The following is a 15,343-nucleotide window of genomic DNA, read 5'->3' on the forward strand; positions in this document are numbered from 1 at the left end:
GAAGTTGCTTGCAAGCAGAAAGGGAACTTCCATCTGTATGCAATACGCCTGTCCCTTAGAACAGTTAGAAGAGGATACAAGTCTCTTCTATGTTGAAGAGTGATGGTGGCCAGATCCTGAAAAATCTGGATGGGAGCCCCTTGGTGTTCCAGATGATTATGATTCCGTGCTAATCGTAGCATGTCCTTTTTTTGAATGAAACTGACCAGTCAACAGACTGTGTCCCTGGGTGGGTCAGTGTCCCGGTCCCGAGGCCTAAGAGCTCTTTGGCACCTTTCCATTTCCACTAGCGTGTCTGGTGACCTGCCTAATAGATATTGAAAATGGCCCAGACTACCGCCCGCAACTGAGGACCCTCCACTGCTTCTGGTATCCCCCTTACCCGCAGGTCCACGGCCTATGTTGTCCAAAGTCCTCCATATGCCGGTGCATATCAATCAGATGCTGGGTATGTATGCTGGCTGCTCGTTGGACTTGCTGAATAGCTGCACCATGAGAGTCACAGCTTCCATGTGGCCCAGGCATGTGGCAACTCCTCTCAGATTAATCTTCAGGTCAGAAATTGCTGCTGACAGGGTGTTCTTTATGTCTAAGGCCACCATCTGAAGATCTGCTAAGCTGGGCATGGGCGAGGGAGGGGACACCTGCATGTCTGCGATGGATGTCCCAGGGGTGTCTTCTGTCGCGGAGGGACTCCATGTACCGTGATCCGAGGCCTGAGACGGGGCCTGTGAGGCCACCTGTTGTGTGCAGAACATTGTCGGAACACTCCCGCTCAGCTGGGTGGACGGGTCCATCTTCAATCAGGAGGTAGATGTGCCTGTCCCTGTTATTCTCGATCTCCAAATACAGCCGTCTCCTGCTTATCGTAGCTCAAGTTAAGGCTCTGGATGTCGGAAGCCCCCGTACTAAGCTGCCATCACGCTCCGATGCTCAGCCACGCTCCAGATTCAGTAACATTACCTACCTCTAATGAACCATATCCCACATCCTGCTGATTGTTCCTTAGTGTAGAAATGTTATCTGCAATGATGACAGGTCCTCTTTACAGTACTGAGCCTCCTATGCTACATGGGCTAACTTCTTCTGCCTTTGCAGTGCATTTCTAAAAGTCCTGATGGCCACCTGCCCCTTTCTGTCCTCCTCTCCATTCAGAAAAGTCCTTATATTGTTTTTCACAGAATGCAACCTTACCTGGGGTGGGTTGTGCCCCCCCGCCCACCCCACCCCAAAAAAAATATACCACCAGCCGCCACTGATTGCAGGTAGCATTTCTACACTAAGGAGCAATTGGCAGCATGTGGGATATGGTTAATTAGAGATGGGTAATGTTAGTGAACCTTTATCCCAGAAAGACAATTTAACCAAACTTCTGCTTTAAATAAGTTGGCAGCTTGTTATAGCTCTTGCATTATGTTGGAGAGATCTCTGTGCTTGAGTACCTGGATCTGCATACTTCCTCTGGTCATTAAGGAGTCCCATTCTCCTTATCCTATCTATTTATTTATTTAATTTTATAATGAATGCAGCAGGAGGAACTGGAACATGCAGGGCGGGAGCTTCCAAACCTCTTAGGTAAGCATCCCAGAACTGAGAATTATAGCAGAGAGTTATCAATGAACACATTTAAGAAGCCACTGACTGACATGGCTGACAAAACATTCTCCTACTGTTCAATTTAAATATCCCTTTTGGGTGTGTTTACCCCGTAGACCTTTGACTGGATTACCATTTAAATGCCATATTACAGGGACTATAGTAATTTTTAGAAGAGGCTGTTCATGCAAAAAAGAAGTTGACTGGGTTAGAATGAAAGACAAAAATCCATAGGCTTTTACCCATCACTGTGTAATAAAGATGGTTCCCAAAGTGCAAATGGTTTCCAGCACAACAGAGAACACTCTACCCTACTCTTAAAGTGATTGTAAAGGCTCGTTTTTTTCCTATAAAAATAACAAACGTGTTATACTTACCTATAACAGAACAGTGTAAAATTCGGCCTATAGTACACCACTCAGCGCCACAGAACCTCTAACCACATTCATCCAGATCCTTCAGTAGATAAAAGGACATACAAAGGCTATCTACCAGACCCTCTGAAATAAAAATATAAAAACCAAGGGTAAGGAGCAAAAGAAAAGCAGCTGTTTAAAAAAGCAAATAGATGTAAATAGACAGTATATAAGACATACATATGATATTATAGATAGTCATATACTAAAACAGCGCTGTTTTAGTATATGACTATCTATAATATCATATGTATGTCTTATATACTGTCTATTTACATGTTATACTTACCTGCTCTATGTAATGGTTTTGCGCAGGGCAGCCCCGATCCTCTTCTTCTCGGGTCTCTCTTCCAGTGCTCCTGGCCCCTCTCTCCTGGGGGCTATGGGGGCACCCGAGCCGAGCTGAAGCTCCGTGTATCCATTCATACATGGAGCCGTGGTTCGACCCCCGCCCCCTCTCTCTCTCTTCATTGGCTAACTGACTTTGATTGACAGCAGAGGTGTCAATGGCGCCGCTGCAGTGTCTCAGCCAATCAGGAGGGAGAGTCCTGGACGGCCAAGGCACTCGTGGACATCGCTGGATCGAGAGGGGGTTCAGGTATTAGGGGGGCTGCTGCACACAGAAGGGTTTTTATCTTCATGCATAGAATGCATGAAGATAAAAAAAACTTCTGCCTTTACAACCACTTTAACATTAGTTCACCTTTACCAAAAAAAAAACTGCCTATGCAGGTAAGGGGTAACTGAGCAGCTTTGATCAAAGTTAAACAATGCCCTTGATATAAGTGTAGGCTGTTTTAGTACTTCCCAAAGCGTGGACAAAAAACTCCCAGATATGGCGCCTATCATGTCTTGTAGCTAGGTTGTTGCTTAGACACTAGCAGGTAATTCAAACCCTTTTGCATGCATTCTTTCTTCCCTGTTGCAGTAGCTCCGAGTTCGGTGATACTTTGATGGAGGTGATAGTGGACTACACACGTTTGATAGCTCACTCCTATGTGGGGATGTGGGTGATCAGTAACGGCTGGGATAGTTTTACAAATTCCTAGCAACAAGGCAGGACGGAATGATTTTTAGTTTATGTGGAGACTCATGGAATGTCCTGTTCTCCTCCTAGAGTAGATAGTGCCAGGCACCAACCTCCACCAGTTATCAATTTCCTTTAAGCTAGAAAAGACCTTTAATGCTGCGTACACACGAGCGAACATTCCAACAACAAAATCCATGTTTTTTTTCTGACGGATGTTGGCTCAAACTTGTCTTGCATACACACGGTCACACAAATGTTGTCAGAAATTCCGAACGTCAAGAACACGATGACATACAACACGTACGATGAGCCGAGAAAAATGAAGTTCAATAGCCAGCGCGGCTCTTCTGCTTGATTCCGAGCATGCATGGAACTTTGTGCATCGGAATTGCGTACACACGATCGGAATTTACGCAAACGGATTTTGTTGTCGGAAAATTTGAGATCCAGATCTCAGAATTGCGGCAAATTGCAACACATGACACTGTCGCTCCAAACAAATTTATTTTTGAGCAACAAGCCCACGATCATGTGTGAATACAGCCTCAGTATTTAAAAGTTTTATGGTACAAAACGATAACTTCAGTGTTCAGAGGTCCTCCGCTGTTGAAGTGGACTGTGTGACAATTTCAGGGGAGGGGACAGGGCGGTTTGTGAGACAGTGGAGTGTTCTCAGAATGGGAGAGGACACACCAGTACAGCGTCTTTATATTTGTTTGGCTTGTTACAGAGTGGTGCGCTCATAGCACCTATTAAATGTGAGTACCCTAATATAGGGAATATTGTCATTTTAAATAAAACTTTTAAAACGGTAATACACTATCCAGTTTCCTCTGTTTTCCATATGAATATTGTTGCAAGCAACCATCCAAGGATCTGAATGCTGACCATAAGCCCAGGGGTGGTTTAAAAGCGTGTTTTGACTGAGCTTAGGTATTAGGTCACACACTCTAAGATGAGCGCATACATAAAGGGGGGAGCACAAGAGTGGACACAAGCACTTTACTGTTTTATCATCTGTTTTATCAGCTGCAATGAGTACCAGAAGAATGGAGTAGTTATGAATGACACAAGAGCACTTTAAACACGGGTCACTTTATTCCTATATTGATTATTGTATATTGATGCACTTTTTTATAGATTGATGTAAATTACAGATTGTCACTGCAATTATCGCAATTATCGCACAGGGTTGCAAATTTCTCTATTGCATATGAATGCAACATGTGCATATAGAGGTGTGTATGCTACACAGATTGTCATTGGGAGGATCGCATAGGATTACAATTTTTAATTGTTTATGATCGCAACTTTTAATTGCATAAGATGGTGCAATATCTCACCACCACTATTTAACTACAGTCAGCAATATTAGGATTCAGTACGATTACCATATGATTTTATTTGGATAGCGCAGCATTATATTGGTATAAAATTTAAAATGCTAAGCAGATGCGGACTTCCATGGATAGGGAAATCCAAAGTGGAACCTCAAAAACAAGAAGACAGGAAGAGGCATGCATCTATTGCATTACAGCAAAAAAAAAATTTGAGCAAATAAAATGGATAAAAATTGGATACTCACAAAAGGACTACTGGTAAAAACACAGACCACAAGATGCCATATAGTGAAAGGTATGTGTGCTCCAATTGTATCCCACTGTAAAGCCAATCTGACATGTTTCTGGGGCACCCCCCCTTCAGTCTTGTTTTTGTAGTTCCATTTTAAAAGTTTTAACCCTTTTAATGTAAACATTTTAAAGATGTTTGCGCTTAGGGGAGGACCTTTGGCCTGGGAAGAATAATACAAACAAGTGGCCCTTTCATGATAGGAACAGATTTCTTCGGGGGTTAAAAAAAAGTATGTTGCACAGTGTGCCGTGGTGCCACAGCAATTAGGCACTGTGAAAGTTTGATGTTTTTAAAGGACATGGCTTATTGTGAGACATATTTTGAAATCTTCCAGCAAGACTCCTAGTGGCTTCCAGCATTAGGTCACATGCCGTCTATATAATACCCACCAGGTGTCACTGACTGGGGGTCCTGCTCTAATTAAAGCAGAGTTCCACCCAAAAGTGGAACTTCCGCTTATTTGCTTCCCCCCTTCCCTCCGGTGCCACATTTGGCACCTTTCGGGGGGGGAGGGGGAGGGAGGAATGGGGACCTGTTTTTAACAGGTCCCCTTTCCTCACTTTCAGAGACGGCGCCGCAGCGTCGTCCCTTAGAAGTTCGGCCCCCCCCCTCCTTTCTCCATCACCGGGCCAATTAGAAAGCGCAGGGTGCTTCGTGCATGGTTTCCCTTGGAGAGGCTTCACTGTCGGTTTCCCTTAGTGGAGATAGCGGTGGCAGCACCCAGCAGCCAATCTGAAGATCGGCTGGGGTGCCGACATTGTGGGCTCCCTGGACAGGTAAGTGTTCATATATTAAAAGTCAGCAGCTACAGTACTTGTAGCTGCTGAATTTAAATTATTTTCCCCCAGGCTGGAACACATCTTTAATGTCTGCATGGTGACTCGGGGCCACCACCTAGAGGTCATCTGCCCTTTTTCCCCCAGCCAAGTCTACCCCAGTTTGTGCTCTCATTATAGTAGACTCATCTAGAGACTTCTGTACCTAATACTCCCGGTTATCGAATGTAAAATTAAAAACTAGCTATCAGCGCAATCACACTTGTGACCAGAAAAAAATAGTAAAAAAATAATGGATATGCAACCTAAAAATTGATGCAAGCTTGAACACCTCACTGTGATTTCACTTCACATACATAAACCAAAATAAAAAAATAATATTGGTGCAGCGCAACAAACAAAAATCAATACGTTTCCATAAATAGTCCTTTTTGTCTAGAATCCTATGTGTAATGATGGTGGGATCCTAATCCTAAAAATCACCCAGATGTGTTCATATCACATGTAAAATTGGCCGCTCGCCTCCTTATGTGACCTCACTGTTAGATTAAGGTACAAACAGGGGTGTATCTACTGTGAGGCAAACAAGGCGTTTGCCTTGGACGGTATTTTTCAGGGGGGGAGGGGGGCGGCACCTGTCTAATGATTATGTCTGCAGCTGCAGGCATCACCCCAATATAGTTTTTTTTGGAGCCAGTGGTCAGCTCTTTTGTAATAGCAATTGGAGCGCTTACTAGACGCTGGATTGCTATTACAAGCAGCAAGAGGGGGCGTTCTCTCTCCTCTCCCGCCGATTTCCACGGCTCTCTTGGGCTCTACCATCCCACAGGGAGACCCGAGCTACCAACCGGTGCATCTGCCGGCTGGCTGGACTGCCAGGCAAAGCTGGAACCGGCTTTGATCAGCTGTTCGTAACAGTACACCAGAAGCGATGAGATGACATCACTTCCGGTTTACTCGGAAATCATCAGCGCCAGTTTTTAAAAATCGACAGCATTCAAAAACACAGATCTTAGTGTTTTGAATGCTTTTAAGAGCAGATGAGGGATTTAGGGGTCTGTTAGACCCCAGATCTCTCCAAAAAGACTAAAATAAATTAATACATTTTAAAAAATTAAATAAAGTGCCCCCCGTCCTCCCGTGCTTGCACACAAAGGCGAAAGAGCACATTGGTCATGCAAGCACGCAAACAGTGATCTTCCCCCACATGTGAGGTATCACTGCTAACATCAGATCATGGGCAGTAATTCTAGCACCAGACCTCTGTAAATCTAAAGTGGTAACCTGTAAAGGCTTTTAAAGCGTCGCCTATAGATAGTGAAATTCGTTCTTCACTGTTGCACGGGCGTGCTCAATTTTAAAGTGTCTGGGATGGGAGAAATTTAGAGGGGGGGCACCTGATTTTAGTCTTGTCTAGGGCAGCACAAAACCAAAATACACCACTGGGTACAAAAGCAATTTGTGGTGACTTGTTCTGGTATAAACGACTCCCAATGGTTCACATAGCACCAACAATAAACATTGAATATCCCTTGGTACTCTCCTCACACACGATGATGGTATATAAAAAAAAAAGGAAGACAAATAGTGGTCTCTGTATACTCCAAAAACAAAAGGTGGGGAAAGATATCAAACCACTTACATAGAGGCATATAGATACCACATAAGAGCCACAAGCCTGGATACCCCTTTCAGCCATCCAATATGTGAAGATGGCAAGCTCTTGTGCGCACTCCCAACCACGTGCTCAAAAGTGGCTACACACCTTCTCTTATGACCTCACTGAGGTAAAGCATACCTTTATCACATTCTCAATAGTGCCTGCTAACCTTCTCTTATGACCTCACTGATGTAAAGCATACATTTACCACATTCTCAAGAGTGGCCGTTCACCTTAGCCACCTGGACACTCAGAGGTCACATTCCAGGTAAGACTTGCCGGCATCGAGCTCGCAAAGTACAATGCACATTATTACATTATTATTATTAAGTATAAACACATTCCCACAGTAGTTTGCTAGCAGACAATAGGTGAGTTAATTAGCACAATTAACATAACAAACAGTGACCTCACCCCACCTCACACTAGTAGACAACAGGAGACCCAGGGCTTTCCAGATCTCCTTAACCAGCTTTCTTTTCACATACATCTGTCCAGTGAGTCCCAAGCTGGCAGAGACCATCATGGCCTCTTTAATATTGCCCTTTTGCATTACATAACAGGAAATCTTCCCAAATGCTTGTAGCTCCCTCAAATGCCAGGGCCCATAGTCAGTAGGCAAGAGGCTAGCATTCAGTCCCCTCTAAAAGTCTCTGTCCCGGGTGAGTTTGTTGCAATTCTCCCCTTTTCGCCAGGAGACTAACACAGGAGGAGACCCCAGACTGGTTGACTTTAAAGTTAGTCAGTATTTGCAGTCCCCCGATGCCCATACCCACACAGTACCCCCAAACAAATTGTCCTGAACAGAGCATTACTCACCCAGCCCACCTCTGCCTTTATTGTAGAATATACATACCACTGGGGAGAAGTGTGGACTGGCCCTTCTCCCTGGAGTCCTTTAAGCCGCTGAAGAGAAGACCAGGTGGCTGGGCTCACTCAGTCATGCTGTTGGGGATCTGGGCCGACTGCCCAGCATCCCTGGGGTATACAGGTGGAGACTGTAGTCCCATCTACTTTTTCTAGATGAAAATCCCTCAATGCTTGCAGAGCACGGCCGATATCCTCCTGTCTCAATACCAGACATTTTTCTGGGGTTGTGTCAGTGGAGACCATAGTCCCATCCACTTTCACAGGTGATCCATAATTAGTTGGTTGAGGGCAGAGGCCAGTAGAACTCTGCTCTGTTGCCAGCTTTTCTGCTGGGTTGCTGTCAGTGGAGGCTGCAGGCCCATCTACCAACACCCACTCAAGCTGCATTTGTGAGGTGCCAATTGCATTCTCCCTCAGGAACACCTGCAGAGTTGATTATTGTGTGCAGAGGCCAATAGTGTTCTACCCTGTTAGCGCTCGAGCTGGGGACCTCATCTGCTCCGGCTAACTGTTGGGGAGGGAAGACAGTTTCCTCCACTCTGACTGACTGTTGGGGAGGGAGGATGACAACCTCCTCTCCCTTCTCCCCCAGGATCCTGATCTGCTGCTGGGGTTTGCCCCTTTTCACCCTGAGCCTCCGGAACTGCCGCGGGTTTGGGGCAGAGGTCTTGGACCCTCTGTCCGGTTGTCAGTGTTTCAGCTGGAGAAGTTTCTTGTAACTCCACAGATGCTGCTAGCAGGAAATCCCATGTCCCTGTCAGTGTTGTGGGAGAAAGGCCGGCTGCATCTTGCTTCAGGGTGGCTGAAGCTGCTGTTGGTGCTGGGCAGAGCTCAGTAATGTTCGGCCCTGATGCCAGTTGTTCTGCTGGGAAGTAAAGTGAAAAGTCAGTAGCCTTGCACACATCTTCCAGGATCACCAACTGTTGCAGGCAGAGGTCAGCAGCGCTCTGCCTGGATGCGCACTCTTCTGCTGTAGGCTCACTGGATTGTTCCTCCTCAGAAAGCATCCATGCTTTCTGTGATCTGTGGCTGTAGAGATGAGACGACTGCTACATACTCCTGTACATCTCTGCCTGGACCAGCCTGCTTAACTCAGCTTTCCATTCCTTGTGTGGTTGTTTCCCCAAGAACAGTATTCGCACTTTGTACTGCGACTAGCACCTTTCCTGGCTGGAGGGGAGAATTTTTCCCTGGGGTCGCTGCTCAGAGACTAGCGCTTCCTTTCAGAGTTCCTATCGGACAAAATCATACCATTCCAGCAGGACTTGCTCTGACACTAGTCCCCTGTGCTGTATTCGCATCTCTCGTCACCTCCTTCCGAATTAACATTTGCTATGAGTCTGAGTCAGTGTGGAGCAGTCCTTGTTGGTAATGGGCAGCTAGGCCCTAAACAGGGACCCCCCTCAAAACCCAGCTGCTCCAGCGGGGTCTGAGCCAATATCTGATGGTGGAAGATGAAGACAGTGAAGATGAGGAGCTAGTGCCTTACTGGTTGCGGCCCTTAACCCAAAAAACCAACTCTGGGCCCCATGCAGTCAAAGAAGAGAGAAGGAGATCTTTAAGCTCAGGAGTGGAAATTCTGCCTCCACCCGAAAGGGTTGGCGAAGTTAAGGTCGAGCACATTAGCCGGTCCACTGAAGGGGGTGTTGAAGACCTGATCAGTTTCAATGATGGAGATCTACTACAACCTAGATTGGACTGTTCTCTCGAAGGCGAAATCTCGCTATCGGATGTGGAACCTCGTGGAGACCAAACTTACACAAACCCTGATATTGACGTTGCAGATCTTCCCTTCCCTGAGTCAGATTCCCTTAAACCCTCTTTGGAACACTTCAGCTTCATCAGGGCTGCAAATCTGGACACAGACTGTACCGCTGTCCAGGAAGATTTCTCGCCTATTCAACGGCGGAATATAAACCCTCCCAAAAGACTAACCTATGATGTCCTAGGGGAAAACTCAGATAAACCAATACCCACCTTTCAACAGCAGAGGTCAGTGCCAGATTCCCCTACTGTTCTTTGGGTAGGGGGTGACCTTGACTCTCCGACTGACACCACTGGGTGGGCCACAGCAATAGCCCTGGCCTGTAAACAGACAGACAGATTATGAATTTACTGAAGGGGTATATGAATGATTTCAGTAAAACCCTGAAGTATGCACTGTTGTTGGAATTGAGTTATGGCTAATGTTATTTTGTGTTGACTTTGCTGACAATTACTAGTTAAGAAAATACAGTGGGAAGTTTACCTCTTTGGAGGACCAAAGATTTAAAGTGGGGGAGAGGATGTAGCCAGGTGCTGGCTAAATTGCCTGTGTCACTGTGGGACATTCTGTAACATCAACCACAGTGAGTCTGTTCCCCTCTAGTGCTCAGCTTGAGCAGCTTGTGTCATCACTTCCTAAATGCAGAGTGAGCAGAGATCTCACATGAGAGTGAAGGATCTTGGGACCTGTGGTCAGATGAGCCAAGATTTGCACTGGAGTCAGACTGTTGCAGACTACAAGTTCCAACCAATTGGGAGAGAGAACAGAATGCTGGGTAAGGAGATACGTAGCCTGGTCTAGGGAGGTGTCTTCCTCTTGGGACCATGGCCTTCAGCCTCCAGGGGGTGTGTGACGCATCCATCATTCCCAGCTTCCTGTCGGCTGAGTGACAGTTGAGGGTCACTCTCATCGGCATCGGCAGAGACCCTGCTGAATCCCATTGTCCCGCAAGGTGTGTGGTCAGGCACTCTTCTCTGGTTGCAGATTCTTCAGGATCCCCGGGACCTCCTATTCCCTTGAGCCTGGTATTGTCAGGATTGGTGAGCTGGCAGAAGCCCACCCTCGAAACACTCCTAAAGGACACTGCATGCAGACACCTTTTATTCCATTTCCTTTCACCAAAACAAAGCTTCAGCTAGGAGACACTTTGCACTTCTCCCCCCCCCCCCTCAAATTTTTCCCATAAATAGAGCTTTCTTTTGGTGGTATTTGATCACCTCTGCAGTTTTAATTTTTTGTGCTATAAACAAAAAAAGACCGACAATTTTGAAAAAAAAAAATGTTTTACTTTCTGCTATAAAACAAACTCCAATTAAAAAAAATGTAAAATCAAATTTCTTCATCAGTTTAGGCCAATTTTGTATTTGGCTACATATTTTTGGTAAAAAAAAAATCCCAAAAAGCGTATATTGATTGGTTTGCACAAAAGTTATAGCGTCTACAAACTATGGGATAGATTTATGGACTTTTTTTTTTTATTGTTTTTACTAGTAATGACGGCGATCAGCAATTTTTAGTGGGACTATGACATTGTGGCGGATAAATCTGACACTAAATGACATTTTTTGGGGACCAGTGACACCAATACAGTGATCAGTGCTAAAATAAAGTACACTGTCACTGTATAAATGACACTGGCGGGGAAATGGTTAACATCAGGGGCAATCAAAGGGTTAATTGTGCTTACTGGGTGTTCTTTCTTACTGTGTGGAGGATGGACTGACTCGAGGAAGAGAGACATCTGTGTTCCTGATTAGCAGGAATCACAGATCTCTCGCTTCCTGTCTGACAGAAAGACGGTCTGCCTTGTTTACATAGGCAGACCGCTGTTCTGTCTCTCCAGCGAACCATAACGGGTGGCCAGCGGCCATTGGACCCACTGATTGGCTCCTGCTGTGTCCAATCACAGCGGGAGCGCGGCTCCAGCGACGCGCACACCCCAGAGCCGATGTAAGAAATAACGTACAGGTACGTGATTTCACGTTTAAGGGTCGCCTTGCCGCAGTATATGTATGTGGGTGGTCCTTAAGTGGTTAAAGGACTTTGTGCACAATATCTGCACACATTAAGGGGAACTCTTTTCAGAGATTAAGTGTTACATTTCTGGTAATTTGTTGTTCCATAATTGTGTCACAGAGTTTTGACATCAGGAGTTAAGGGAGTAGTCTGATATAAAAGGTTATTCTCCTTCCTTTTTATACCTGCAGTCATAGGCTCTTTCTGGGTCTACTGGTTACTACTTACTGTAATTCTCTATGCATTGCATATCTGTTTTATATGTGCCAAGAGTAAGAGTTTAATACAAAAATATTTGCCTAAGCCATTTTTGTTCTATCTGCTTTAATACCTTTAAGTAAAAATACTTGAATACTTTGTTGCAGTCCGGTGTCTGTGTAATTGCACTGTTATTCTGAAATATGTCCGAACCCATGGTGTCAGAGGTGTTGGGAAGCTTGCAAGGTCAGGGTAACCTTTGTGGTCATCTTCCGGGGCCCTCACGGGGGTGGCGCTACCCATGTCCGCCCTGAATAAGTCATTCATGAAGCCGCAGAATGACTGAAGGCATAGTGTATAACCAGTGGTCTCCTAAAGGGAAACCCTAAATGCTTACTCACTTTCAAAAGTAAAAGAATACGGTGAATTCATTCACATTTTGTGGGATAAATGTAAAAAATTCCCGTAAGCATTATCAAAAACATAGCTTCTTACTAGAATGCTAATAAAACTTACTCAATGTGTTTAAAAGGCACAAATCATAAGAACCTGTCATGGATGAGATACCTTTGTCCTATCATGTTGACATTTACTTAAATACCTTGAATCACGGACTTGGAACAAGCATGTAGATATGAACTTTTGACTATTCTGTTCTTTGTCAACCCAGGGGGTCAGTATACAAGCCAATCAAATATCTTGTTTTTAAAAAGAGCTCAGCAATGTCACCTTCATTTTTCACACTTGACAGGTTTCCTTAAAGCTCTCATTGAGCTCCAGAAGTTGCTATTGTCAAGTTCTCCAAAGATTCATTCTTAACAACACTTCCAGGAACTGAGCCATGACAGCCGGCATCACTAGAATGAAAATGTGTCTGTGACCTTGAGGTCATCTGTACGACTTTGTGAGAACATTACAGTTTAGAGGAAGTACAAATTACAGAAACTTTCCAGCCTGTGGCCTTATACAGAGACTGATTAGGAGAGAAAAGGGCCCCCTAAGCAAGACAGTAGTTTTAACCCCACCCCACACCATATCCAGTTTTCCCCAAATTTACAGGTAGATCACTTGACCTTTATTGGAATATGTTTTGGCAAATATATCTTTTCTTTTACAAGTACGATATTAAATGTGGGTGTTGCTGCTGACATTGTAATTTGATTGATTTATTTTTTTAAGGTGTATTGCTTGGTTAAGAATTATTTTCTTTTTTTCAATGTCTTCCCTCTAATGCAAATAGTTGGACAATAATATTAATCTGTCACTTAAATTGAATATACTGCATCTTGGCTGCTTGTTATAAGGCATTCCAGATCACCGCCTGTTACATAGCAAACTGGTCAGATTAGATTCAAGTTGTTAGCTGAGCTGATTTATAATAACAAATTAAAACCATACAAGGAACAAAACAATCCTGAGCAGTCTCAGATTATTGCTGAACAATACAGATTTGTTTTACCTCTATTGGAAGACTGTGCGGGGGAGGGGGAATTTTACAAAAAGAATAAGAGCTCTTTCAGAAAGGCGGTAAAGCTTTCCACCCTCTGAAAAGCAATCTGTGGTGAACTCTTTTTCAGAGGGCAGCAAAGTAGCGGCTGGCAGAGGTTCTAGAGGTGCTACTGCTGCCTCCTGACTCCAATTTGTTTTTCTTTGTTTGCCAAATAGCAATTTCACATTGCAAGACCACAAGCTCGCAGTTGTGGTGCGACTCCATTGATCTCTGCAGGCTGAGTTAAAATTGCTGCGGCATGTGTATAGCCATGTCAGTGTCAGGCTGGGGGGTGTAAGACCACATCTCAGCCAACTATTTTTTACCACTTTTTGTCTGCCAGCGTAAAAAAGGCATGATTTGGCCTGAAAATATACTCATTTCAAGCAGCTGATTCAGGGGAAATTTCTGTCAACTTTCCTTTTTTTTTTTTCCCTGAACTTGATTATATTTTTAGAACTTATAGGCTTATTTTTGGTCAGATACATATAAGTAGTAAAAGTGTATAATTCAAGTCTACACTCACAACTCACCTGTCTTAAGCCTCGTACACACGGTACGATTGTTGGCCAACTGAGCGTCTGCTTTTTGTCAAAAGGGCGTGTGCCAGGATCTTGTCTTGCATACCAACGATACACAATTGTCATGCCACAAACACAAACTTAGTGACGTACTATGCGGAATTTCAGCTCTTGAGCGCCACCCTTTGGGCCCCTTCTGCTAATTTCATGTTTGGTGAGCATTGATTCTGAGCATGCGTTTGTGTACTTTTGACTTTTGTGTGACAGATTTGTGTACTGACCATACGAAAATCTGATGTCAAACCGTTGTCTGCCGAAAATTTACTAGCCTGTCATCCATGATTTGTTGGCCGAAAGTTTGACAACAATTGTCAAAGTTAGAAGCTCCTGCTCCTTTTTTGGGCCACAAGCTTTACATGATGCAATTTGCCGTGTGATAAATAGGGGTAAAACCGCACTGCGTTTTAGGTGCTATTGAAAATAATGGCACCTGAACCTGCGTTTTGCATTTGTAGTGCGTTTTGAAATCGATTCTGCCCCAGATGCATGCCAAGTGTGAAAAAAGCCTTAGAGAAACCTATTAAATTTATACCAGGTTTACCCAGAAAAGTATTTATTTATTTATTCATTTCAGTAAAGCTAACAAAACTGGCAGCAGGAAACAACTAGTTGCATTAAAGCGGAGGTCCGCCTTTTTTTTTTTTGGTAAAAGTAAGCAGCTACAAAAACTGCAGCTGCTGACCTTTAAAATAGGGACACTTACCTGTCCAGGGCACCCGTGATGTCGGCCCCCGAAGCCGATCTATCCCTCGGCTGTCAGGTGCAGCTGCTGCCATCTTCGGTAAGGGAATCAGGAAGTGAAGCCTTGCGGCTTCACTTCCTGGTTCCCTACTGTGCATGCGCGACTATCCCACTGGTCCTTGCTGCCTTCTGGGACCTGTGTGTCTCCCAGAAGACAGCGGGGGGGGGGCAGAGAAGGCACAGGAAGTGGCGTAGATACCCGCGGGTGGCTCGGGTATCTATGCCCAGATATGGGAGCAAAATACCTGTATTAGACAGATATCTGCTCCCCCCCCCCCCCAAAAGTAGCCAAATGTGACACCGGAGGGGGGAGGAACCGGAGAAGCGGAAGTTCCATTTTTGGGTAGAACTCCGCTTTAAAGAACATTGCTCAATTCCAGTCAGTGTTTATGGGGGAATCCCTCTCGCGGAGCTACTGTGTTCTCCTGGCGAGAGCTATCTCGGCTCGGAGAACATGAAGTGATTATTGCTAGCTGCTAGCAATAATCGCAAGGAAAATTCGACAGGCTGGTTGTACCCAAGTTCATTGGTCAACTTGGGTGCAAGCAGCATGCCCATACATGGTTCAAATTT

At 44.8% G+C, this 15,343-nt stretch overlaps 1 protein-coding gene across 1 annotated transcript in view; it reads left to right on the forward strand.

Moving 5' to 3' along the window:
• Positions 1-15,343, forward strand: part of LOC141144557 (prostatic acid phosphatase-like) — a 97,335-nt gene that overhangs the window by 10,184 nt on the left and 71,808 nt on the right. The window lies entirely within an intron of this gene.

This window comes from Aquarana catesbeiana, linkage group LG05 (assembly GCF_042186555.1).
Source record: "Aquarana catesbeiana isolate 2022-GZ linkage group LG05, ASM4218655v1, whole genome shotgun sequence".
NCBI classification, from domain to species: Eukaryota; Metazoa; Chordata; class Amphibia; order Anura; family Ranidae; genus Aquarana; species Aquarana catesbeiana.